Source organism: Tasmannia lanceolata, unplaced genomic scaffold (genome assembly GCF_043159265.1).
Source record: "Tasmannia lanceolata isolate RefF3 unplaced genomic scaffold, GAP_Taslan_0.1 ptg000013l, whole genome shotgun sequence".
Classification (NCBI taxonomy): Eukaryota; Viridiplantae; Streptophyta; class Magnoliopsida; order Canellales; family Winteraceae; genus Tasmannia; species Tasmannia lanceolata.
This window is the reverse complement of record NW_027518690.1, coordinates 1,374,181-1,385,684: the sequence shown is the minus strand read 5'-3', so window position 1 is coordinate 1,385,684 and position 11,504 is coordinate 1,374,181. Positions and strand designations below refer to the sequence as shown.

General features: G+C 36.1%; 1 long non-coding RNA gene across 1 annotated transcript; it reads right to left on the bottom strand.

The window, feature by feature from the left end:
* Positions 1–26: 26 nt before the first annotated feature.
* Positions 27–9,569, bottom strand: LOC143889438 (uncharacterized). The gene is made up of 3 exons (XR_013254840.1): positions 9,498–9,569; positions 2,319–2,404; positions 27–769 (listed from the first exon to the last, which is right to left on the bottom strand). It is a non-coding gene; the product is annotated as an uncharacterized LOC143889438 (long non-coding RNA).
* Positions 9,570–11,504: the final 1,935 nt, after the last annotated feature.

Genomic DNA, 11,504 nt, shown 5'->3' with positions numbered 1-11,504 from the left:
AGGGATTATACCTTTGTAATATCTATAAATACATGTAGCTCATGAATAGAATATACAAGATTTATATTATAGAAATTCTCTTCTTCTTGTTTGTTCTGTTCACAAGGTATCAGAGCCTTTGGGCTTGATCCATTCCTGCTTTGAAATCTCTTGTTCTTCTCGCCGTTTTCGTCGAGAAATCTGTCCTCCGTGAGATCTTCTTGGTAGCTGGTTGCTGCCCTAAACTTTTTTTCTCTGTTGGTCCCATTATTGATTTAAGTCATTTTGTCAATTTAAACAGATTTTGGTTAATTTTACTCAATTTTTTTGTTGACTGAACACAATATTTTTGAAAGGATATGATTTTTTTTATTGAACGTTATTCTCCTCCTACTACTACTCCTTCTTCCCCTTTTCTTTCTTATTCGTTTTTTGTAGGTAAGCTGGGATCGAACTTGCGACGTCAAGGTCGAGAAACAAAGCCTCAACTATTGAGCTACAAGCCCACTCCCTTTCTTATTCTTCTTTCTTTCTTTTTCTTCTTCTTCTCCTTCTCTGTCTAGTTCTCATTCCTCTTCCTCGTCCACTTCCCCTTCTTCTACAGACGAAGGAGGCGCCAAGCAATGGCAAGACGTCGAAGGTGTTTGGTGACTCTTCCCTTTGTCACAAGGCAATGGGAGCAACTCAATGATGTTGGAGGGCGGCAGCAGCAAGCGACAGCAACTCGAACAACTTGGAGGGCGACGATAACTTGATGAAGCAAGGAAGACAATGGTTATCTTCAAATGGCCTGTTAGCAATAGGGTGAAGAACAAAGACACGAAAGAGAGTGGCAGAGAGAATAAAATCCAATAAAAGGTTAAAAGTAAAGAAAAGGAACAAAATAGTCTTTTTACCAGTATGGTTCCTTTGAGTGGTAAATATTTTTGTAACATCCTTCGGATGTCAGTTTATAAACTTTAGGGACTTACCTAGTAAAAATCCTAAAAAAAAGACATTTCATGAATTTTGTATATGAGAAATTTAAACCGTTTAATATATATATATATATATATATATATATATATATATATATATATATATATATATATATATATATATATATATATATAGAGAGAGAGAGAGAGAGAGAGAGAGAGAGGAAAAGGAGTGTGCGGTCGACCGCATATAAGGTTATATGCAGTCGAGGGCCCAACACATGGGTCCCACGTTTTTTGTGGTGATCAAAACCATTCATTTGTAAGGCCCCATCATAGATAGGGTGTGTACAAAAAATCAGCTCCATTGAATCATCCTAACCTCTCCAAAAGTGGAGGGAAAAAATGGGCAGATTTGTGGCAAATGATGTCTGTCCATTTTGCCCTCCACTTTTGGATGGGTTAGGATGATCCTATGGAGCTGATTTTTTGTACACACCCTATCTATGTAAGGGCCTTGCAAATAAATGCTTTGGATCATCCTAACAATGTGGGCCCACATGAGTTTTGGGCCCTCGACCGCACCTAAGCTTGGTGTGGTCAAGCGCGCACAAAATATGGTTGTATATATATATATATATATATATATAGAGAGAGAGAGAGAGAGAAAACGGTTCCTACACATATGTGTAGATAAGTTCTCTACACACTAGCTTAAAATACAGTGGGGGCCACATTATTTGGGTGATCCAAACCATTCATTTTTAAGGCCCTCACATAGATAGGGTGTCCACAAAAAATCAAATCCATAGGATCATCCTAACCATTCGAACTGTGGAGGCAAAAAATGGACTAATTTGTGAAGGTTTAAAGACATCCATTTTACCTCCACAAATCGTAGGGTTTGGATGATCCTATGGATCTGATTTTTTGTAGACACCCTATCTATGTGAGGGCCTTTAAAATTGATGGCTTGGATCACCCAAACAATGTGGGTCCCCATTGTATTTTAAGCTAGTGTGTAGAGAACTCTCTACACATATGTGTAGGAACCGTTTTCTCATATATATATATATATATATATATATATATATATATATATACAACCATATTTTGTGCTTGGAAGTATTCACTTTGTTCTACATTTTCATAATTAATTTTTAACGGTTGTTATGATCCTCGGGATTGTCACGCCCCAAACTACCTTCCATGGCTTGGAACACAACAATGCCACACACCTGTAAAGTAGACTCCACAGGCATGCAATGCTAGCAATATACAAAATCATGCTCAAAATAACTAAATCCAACTCAAATAATCCTTATTCAATCATAAATGGTTTATTCCATTACAATCATTATTCAACTCATCTTGACCCAATACTAAAGAGATAAAGCAAAACCATAACTAACTAATACTCACTAATAAAACTAAACAAAGTAAATAGTTGAATCTTCAAATAATCTCCCTCGCTGCTCAGACGTCAAGCTGGAATCACGCCTCAGGATCTGAAATTTGTTAAATAAGGGTGAGCTAAACACGCTCATGTGATGTAATAAGAAACTACACTAACAGATATGGCATCAAAAGCAAAAGCTATCAAAGACGGTAAGGCATTCAATGATAACTGTAATTAGTAGTTCAATGGGCATCAATTTCAGAAACAAGGCATCATTCAATTTTCAATATTCGATATGGGTGTCAAATTCGATAGATCAGAGTTTCTTGAGACATCGATAGTGCTATGTTTATTGATTCGATATCTGTTTACTATATGACGGTAATTACACTGGCCAGTGGTATCTAAGTGCCAAAGGTATTATGCATTCCCCCATTGGCTAAGGGTCCAGAAATAAACTAGCATCCCAAGAAAAAATTGATTCGATATTCAGAAGTTGTAGGTATTCAATTGCATGTGGTTCAAAAAGGTTCATAATGGGTGTATAGTCTCAATCTATAAGGTATCATGGTTTTTAATATTCAATAGGGTGCAATAATCAATAATCTAAATTGGTTTTCACACAGTAAAGCATGTGAACAATAAGAATAATGTCAAAAAGGGTTTGGGATAACCCATCAGTATAGTCCCTTATTACTCACCTCGATTAAAGTTCGAAATCCTTTTCACGGTACACTTTGGTTACCTACAATCAATAGTATGAGTATTTACCATGAGTTCCATCATTAATATGAGTCTTATTAGGCGTATCTACCCTTTTCACTGACACAAGACACTCTTTGGTGTCCAATCGAAAAAGACACGGTAACCCACCCTAGGGTTCTTTTTAGTATTCTGGAATTAGCATCATTATAGAGTTTCCAAAACTTTTTGAAACTATTTTTAACAGAAATAACGCGTTTCCGGCATGTCCGTAGAGTACAAGAGCGTAAAAAACAAACAAGAAACGAAGAAGTTATGATTTTTTGAAGTTTCGCAGAATTTCAGCATTCTGACGTCTGGCTAGTGTACCTTAGGAAGTCCGAAGAGCCTTCCGAAGATACAAGCCAGGGAACCAATTCTACTAGTACTCCTTCGAAAGTCCTAAGGTCGCGGACTGGGTTTTTTCAGCAGAAATTCCAAATTCATCCCGAAAATTTCAGAAGGCCATAACTTTCTCGTTTTAACTCCAATTCACGCGTGGTTGGATCCGTTGGATTCGTATCGACGAGAGGAATCCATCTAATCCAATTTCACGCTCCAAAGATCTCAAATTTGTTTATCATAATTAATCTAAGCTTTTTAGGGATTGATCTAAACCCTAAATATTCTAGTTCCATATTCTAAATTCTATTCTCTTAGGGATCTATGAATCCATCCCTAGATCAATACACACACCAATCTTAACAGATTAATCTGTAGACACCCCATTTTGACCGAACCCTAAACCCTTGCTTTTGTTAAAAAATCATTTAAATAGGTGAATATGATGTCCCAAAATCAGTCCTAGCATAGGTCAGGGTCCCATTTAGGTCCCTCTAAAATTTCAGAAAAATCCGTCGCGGCTTGCATAGCAAACGAGAGGGGTAGGTAGTGTTGTGTGAATTTAGAGTTGCAGAAGGGGTGTGCATTATCCTGACTAGAAGGTGGCCTGGTGGGAATAAAACATGGGTAATTTGCTGCAGGAGGGTGTCCCTGGGTAACCAGAGAAGCACGAATTTTTTTTTATCTCATTAAAATTTTTACATGGGCCACCCTATGTAACCAAAGCCAAGGGCAAATAATATACTAAAGTGGGTTGTCCCACAAACTTATAGGGGGTGAAATTTATTGGGAAAAAGCTATAAATAGAGGTCATGGCTTCTCTTAGAAGCTATTTTTTTTAGGGTTTTCATTTTTGCTTAAAAGAGAGAGAATGAGAGATTCTTGAGAGAACCCTAGCTTTTCCCCATATTTTTCGACGCAAGTTCTTCTTCTCAGGCGCTATTCCGGTCGTGTTCCGGTCAAGCTTAGACTGATCTTTCTTCTTCAAATTGCTGTGTTCCTCTTCCTACACGAGATTGCCTTCTTTTTTTTCAACCCTAGAACCCTAATTCATTTTCTATTTTTTCGGCCAATCTCCGGCCATTTTTCGGCATAATTTCCGGTCAAGCTTCAACCGATCCTTTTCTTTTTTTAGTCTCTGTGTTGATTTCCTTCGAAAACTTGATTCTTTTTCATCCTTTGATCTTATATTTTAGGTTCTAAACCTGAAATCCCCAATTACAAACCCTAAGCTCTTCATTCATCTTCTTCAAAATTTATTCCTTCTTTGGCCCTGATCCGATGGGATCTCTATCAAATTCGAGCAATCATATGCAAATCTAGTCATTTTCAGAACTCTGTACATGTTGCTGCTGCTCCGGCAAGAAGAGAGTGCTGGTGAATGTTATTGAAGATTGCAAATTTAGACTGAGAGCAAAAAAAGAGGTTAAGATAAACACAAAAGTTAGCAAAACTCAGGTATGATTTTTTTTTGGTTCAAAATTGCATAATTGATTCTAAGGTATTCAGTCAATAAACTTAATTTGAGTGTGGTTCTTTTGAATTTGGTTGAGATTTTAGTCTCATAACTGCACTATGTGTGAATCTGCCTGGTCATGTTCCTTATCTTGAAGAAAAATTCATTATGAAATAGTGATATCAATTAAATCACAATTTGCAAATCTATCTGTCCATAATTACTTTCTTGTGTTCTTTTTATTTATTTATTTATTTATTTATTATTATTATTATTATTATTATTATTATTATAGATCACGATTCCTATTTGAGAAATGTTGTTCTTGTTATCTGATTCTGCATGAATAATTTTATAGAAAGCATAGTTCATAATAAGGTAATATTTCAACAAGTTTTGTTTCAATATCTATACTCCATGGTAGATTTTTCTTTGTGTATGGTTGTGATAATAAATTTGTTTTAGAAATCAGACATTTTGTTTGGGAATTGGTATATGAGGTGTTTCAATGGATTTTGCTTTATACTAGAGCTGTGATTAATGAATTTTTTTTTAGATCCTCATTGTGTTATCTTTATAGATTTTATTATTGTAAAAGATGGGATATCATTTAGATGAATAAAGTTAGTTTTTTTTATGTCTTTTTTGGTTAGCTTTATTTACAGTTGCATGGATGGGTTTTCACGAAGCTTTATTCATTTGATAAAATTACAAATAGGAAAAAATGATGGTTTGTGAGTGGTTTTCATTGTAAAAATGGACTTTAAATGAATGTTCAATATGGCAAAACATTTGGCTTTGTTTCGTTTGCTTTACACTCGTTTTTTTTTTAAGTCTTGGACTATCAACGGCTGAAGAGATTTTCTTTGTGATAATGGCTCACTTTTGCCTAATTGTTGCATAAACTAGGCTATTGATTCTTTGTCAAGGTTCAAAGATTAGATATAAAGAAACAGGGGTAGATAGTGGGGCCTGTGATGCAGGTGCAATTCCCGCTATAAGCTTCTGATTTTTTTTAATCGCATTTTGGGTTAGCAAATGATAGAATTAGGGAAAATGGTGAACTAAAAAGTTTTAGGTATTTTTGAGATCTTTCCAACAAGTACTCATGGTCGAAATTTGGAGCAGTAGTTAAAAAGCTATGGCTGTTTTGGTAGACTGTGTATGTTAGTCATAGGCTAGTTAATATATTTGTGAGCTACCAAGTTATTTATGAGTTTGTGAGTCTCTAAACTAGTTAGTGAACTAGCTTGAACATTTTTACTCTTGCATTAATCTATTTAAAGTGTAGCAACGAGATGTAATGGGAGTTTTAGTTGGAAAAGAATGCAATGGTATTCATGTAGTTGCTCCCTTCTGTGGACTGATCTCTAATGGCGTACAATAGTAGTTTTCCCTAGTGAGTCATAGAAATGCCCATTAGTTGCCCCTTCTTTTGTATATAACAATCTCTCTTTTATTGTTGAGTTAAGATGCTCATAGCAGCTCCTTTATTGTTGAGTTAAGATAGTGTTCATAGCAGTTCATGTGTCGTTGGGTTATGGTAAAGCATATAGCAGCTCCTCTATTGTCGAGTTACGGTGATGCTCATAGCAGGTCTTCCCTTGGATTTTGAGTCTTGGTAAGGCTCATAGTGGTTATAAGTCACACCTTGTCTTGTTTATAATTGTTTGAAATTAATAAACTAATATAGACAGTCTTCCCTTGGATTTTGAGTCTTGGTAAGGCTCATAGTGGTTATAAGTCACACCTTGTCTTGTTTATAACTGTTTGAAATTAATAAACTAATATAGACATAGAGGAGATGTAGTCTGAAAGTTAGTAGTCCCTAGACTTCTCTGAATGGCTCTTAATTTATCCCATTAAGTGAAAATTGGATGTTTCATATTGTCAAATTAGTTTATTCCAATGATTAATTCTTCTTATTAAGTGAAAATTGGATATTTCATATTGTCAAAATTTATAATTCCAATGATTCAAATTTGATAGCTTGATGGCATACACAAGAAAACTGATGATCACTTCATAAAGAGTTGGTTGGATTAGTATGCTTTTAGTTTTTTTTTTAAGAAATTTTTTTTTACTGTTGGTTTACTAAAAGTGTTTTATTCAATAAAAATCTGCTATATTTCTTCCTACAATGGTGCTTAATTATGCACTTGGGTAGGTAATACTAAAAGTTTTATTGTGCATTTCACATAGTCATCAAAACCTTAGAATCAAACATAGAAATTTTGATTGAAATGCTCTTGGTGTAATCTTTAAGGTAAAGATAACAATTGCATATGTATATGTCAATCAGAGTTATTATTTTGCATGGGAATTTTGATGTATAAATATTATACTTTTTGGTAACAGTATTTTCAGAGTGATTATTTTAAAGGTCTGACTTTATAATTACACTTGGTGTAGTGCCCTATGATCACTTAGTGGCATAAATAGACTAAGTATATTTGTGAGAGACATTGTCTTTGCTAGAAGCTCTAACTCACTCATATTAATATTATCGTGGTATGATACTTGTCCTTATCAAAATGTTGCAGAGATTTATTAGAAGGCGATGAAGGCGTTAGCCCAAGCCATTCTTTAGGGGACTTATTCAGTCCTTGTAGCAACCCCTATTTCTTTCTTCCCTTTTATAGAGACTCTCTTAGTATTTTAGACATTTACCTTAAGATAGTGGTTATCGCTCCTCATTGCAAGGGAATGAAAGAGTCATCTAAAGCCCCATTAGGAGGCATGTTTCGTCTCGAAAAACAATTCTCCTTCAGAGACAAGCCTTGTTGTTTAGAGTCTATCCCTTAGGGAGATTACCTTAGTTTGGTAGAGAGTTTTCCTGTAGGAGACATGCCTTGCCTTATATATAGAGTCCCTCTTTAAGTTGTACCTCTTCTTCAGTGTTTTAGTTAGGAGTTTCTCCTTTAGAGTTGTGGTTATTCTTCTTTGTTTGAGACTCGCGTAGTCTTATTGGAGCATTACTTGCTTGGGATTTTAGATCGTTTTCTCTGTTCTTGGGACACCAGTTACTTGTTGTGGATCGTCTCTTTGAGGCGTTAGTTGCTTGTTCGAGGTTTCCCCTTTGGATTTAGGGCTTTGCCCTAGTTTGTGGCTGTGCTTGCGTGTTCCCTTTAAGATTAAAAGCATTTAAAGGTCCAGAGCATTAGAAAAGCTTTAAAATTCAAAAACATTAGAAATTTGAAACTCAAAAACATTTGAAAACTTTAAAAATATCAAAAACATTAATAAACCTTAAATCAGCTAAAGTGTTGAGTTTTATAGCGTATTAGGAGAGTTCGTTTCGAACTACGTTGGCTTGATCCTCTTCCACGAGGTACGTAGTGCAGCTTGGGATCTTTATCCCAAGTCCAGCCAAACTTTTGTAAATAGCATTTTAAACCTTTTTGAATAAACAATTTTACAGCCTTGATTTCAAAAAGATTTTCCTCTAGAGTTAGGACTTTGTCCTAGAGTTTTTTATTTTAGAGTTAGGGTTTAGCCTTTGATTTGTTGTGTGCTTGTTTGTGATTGTTTTAGAGTTAGGGGTTTGTCCTAGAGTTATAGGAGCGCCTCCGTCTGGTCAGTTGGCGATCCACATCGCCGACTGATGACTAGAATAAGATGCGCTAGTCTACCCTTTGTTTTTCTTAGGACGCACAGCCTAGTTACACGTAGGTTGTAAGAACCACCTGCATTAGTTTATGGCTAACCTACATCTAGTTAGGACATATAGGGTGTTCTAAAATTCACAATCCACTGGAATTTAAATAATTGCACAAGAAGCTTTAATAATCAGTCCGGTCTTTTAGATCAAGTATAGGATAGAGGTCTAGATGTCTTAGGCATCATAGCTTAGAATAGTTGTGAAGAACTATATGACTCTGATTCTTGTGGAGGCGGGGATACGTAGGCTTCTTTAGATGAATATCAAATCATTTAAAGACTCGGGTTAAATCGTTTAGAGTTTAGGATTTGTTGTGTTATTATATTGTATGTTTGTTGTATTTTCTTACTTTCTTGTACAGACTTTATACCTTTAGCTGTAGCATGCGTGTGTTTATCCACCAGAACTTAGACACCAGTTAGGCATGTCACTCATAACCTAGCTGTGCTTAGGTGACACATCTTTTATTTTATTTTGTATGTGTTTATTATTTCATCCCCGAGTCATGCATGATTAGGTAGACGTCCACTCAGGGATATTTGTTCTCATTTGACATGATTTTGCCCAAAACTCTTTAGATTTAATAAAAAATGGCATAAGAGACCAAGTGCTTCCACTCAGACGAATTGGGGGTGCTCTTCGGACCTTCTCCATTCGTAATCAGGCACGAACCCATATATATTTCTGGTTATCCATTGCACAGAGGATTTGGTTTTTGAGTTCCATGGCCTATCCATAGATGGCGACTCTGAGTTTATTTAGATACGTCTCGAATCTGGACTTGCTCCCGAATCGAGAGGTATCTCATTTACATCGCTACTCGTGCTATGCTATGAGGGTGACATCCGTTTCGAGAGTTCCTTGGCAGAGCTCTCTTTCATGTGGAGATCCAGAGGATGTAGGGACTTATTTCCTCATCTCTCTCGGATCGGGGTCCACATAATCATATTCTTTTCTTTAGTTCTCTTAACTAAGTAAACAATTAAGACTTGAAGTTCTTACCCGGATTCGCAGACGAAGGCTCTGCGATCGATTCTCCCATGCCGTTCTCACGAACTTCTCTCTTCGAGGGCTACAGAAACGATTAGGGATGAATTATGTTCTGCAAAATCCTAAAGGATGTATTTATACTTTTCTATTAAGAGTTTTAACCCTTATGAGTTTCCAAAAGTAAAAAACGCCCTCTCCTTTTAAAGGGTACGAAATTTTAAGTAGGGGTATTTTCGGTACAAAAATTTTCGATTATTACAGGGATGCTGCCAACATCCAATCGAACAAGTATAAAACAAATTGAGTAATGTCATTATCAAAATATGATAGTCTAAATATCAATTCCTAAATTTAATTATAAGGTGTGTGGAATAGTTTTCCAATGTGTCTGGTGTAAATTTACAAGAAAAGGGCAAAAATCAACTTAAAATCTGAAAATCAGAAAACAAAGGGAAAAAATATCTATAGAAAACGATAAAAAAAAGTATGAATGGACAAAATAGATTAAAATTGAAAAATAGGCAAAATTTGATAAAATCGATGAAAATCTATCAAAAATCAGGTTAAATTGATCAAAATCAGCTTTGATTGTGGAATTGTTGAGTGGGCTTATTCGGGCCCGATTGGGATCGATCATGCTACGGAGGCTGAAGTTAAAGCGGTTTATTATGGCATTAAAGGTTTGAATGAGAGAGTCTGGACAAAGCTATAGTGGAGGGTGACTCATTGAATGTGATCCGTTGGCTTAAAGGTGGGGCACCACCACCTTGGAGGTTTGATGCCATGTTTGACGACATCGATGATCTAATCCCGGGTTCGTCTATTGATATAAATCATGTTCGGAGATCGGCTAACGGGGAGGGGTGAGGAGATTGGTCTTCGAGTGGTTTGACTATTTCCCGCCATAAATTGTATTCTGTTTTTATCTTCTTTTTGTTTGCGTCCTGTACTATTGGGTGCGGTCCATGTCGGTCCTCCCCTCTTTCTTTTTGTTGTTTCATTAATATTATTGATTGCCATTTCAAAAAAAAAAAAAAATCAGCTTTGATTGGCAGAATAACTTAATAAAAAAAATAGGTTTAAATTGGAAAAATGAGTTCAATCGGCATAATTTTGGTTTATATCTTCAAAAATCAGTTTAATACGGCAAATTTTGGGTATCTTGCTAATTTTTACCAGATTTTAGTAATTTAAGTCATTTTGGCAATTTAATTTTTTTTTATTGATTTAACTCAATTTTCTATTGATTGAACACAATGTCTTTAATTGAATGTAGTTTTTTCCTCCTCCTTTCTTTCTTCACTTCCTATTGCTCTTCTTCTATACAAGGAGGGAGGCTTGAGCGACAACAAGACGTCGTAGGGTGGTTTTATGGCTCCTCGCTCCGTCGAATGGTGATGGGTGATGGCAACTCAATGATGTTGGAGGGTGGTGGAGAGCCATGTCAGCTCGAAGAAATCAGATGGCGACCATAAAATGGTGAAGCAAGGAAGGCAATGGCAATCTTCGAGTGGCACGACAACAAGAGGGCAATGGGCCAAAGAGAAAAACCCAGATAGTTGTACAAAGAATAAAATGCAATAAAAAGTTAAAAATAAAAAAGAGAGTAAAATAGTCTTTTTACCATACGACACCCCTAGCTGGTAAATAATTTCAAAATCACCCTTTTGTTGTTATTTTACTAACTTGCTATCATTACTTAGTAAAAATCCGGAGCAAAACATTTCACAGATTTTGTATGGGCAATGATATCCCCCCCGCCCCCCATTGACGAATAAAATCCCCCCCTTTAACGTTATCTGTCAACTTTTATAGGTAAGGAAAAACATTACAGGAGGGTGAATTTATCCTCCAGTATGAACCATTCTCACGGAAAACGTAAAGGCGGGGATTTTATCCGTCGCGGGGGGAGGGGGGGGGGGGGGGGGAGGAGAAATATCATTCCCCTTTTGTATTCGAGTAATTTAAAAGGATTACTATGTGTACTACCATATTTTGATAAGGGAGTTGCTAGGGTCC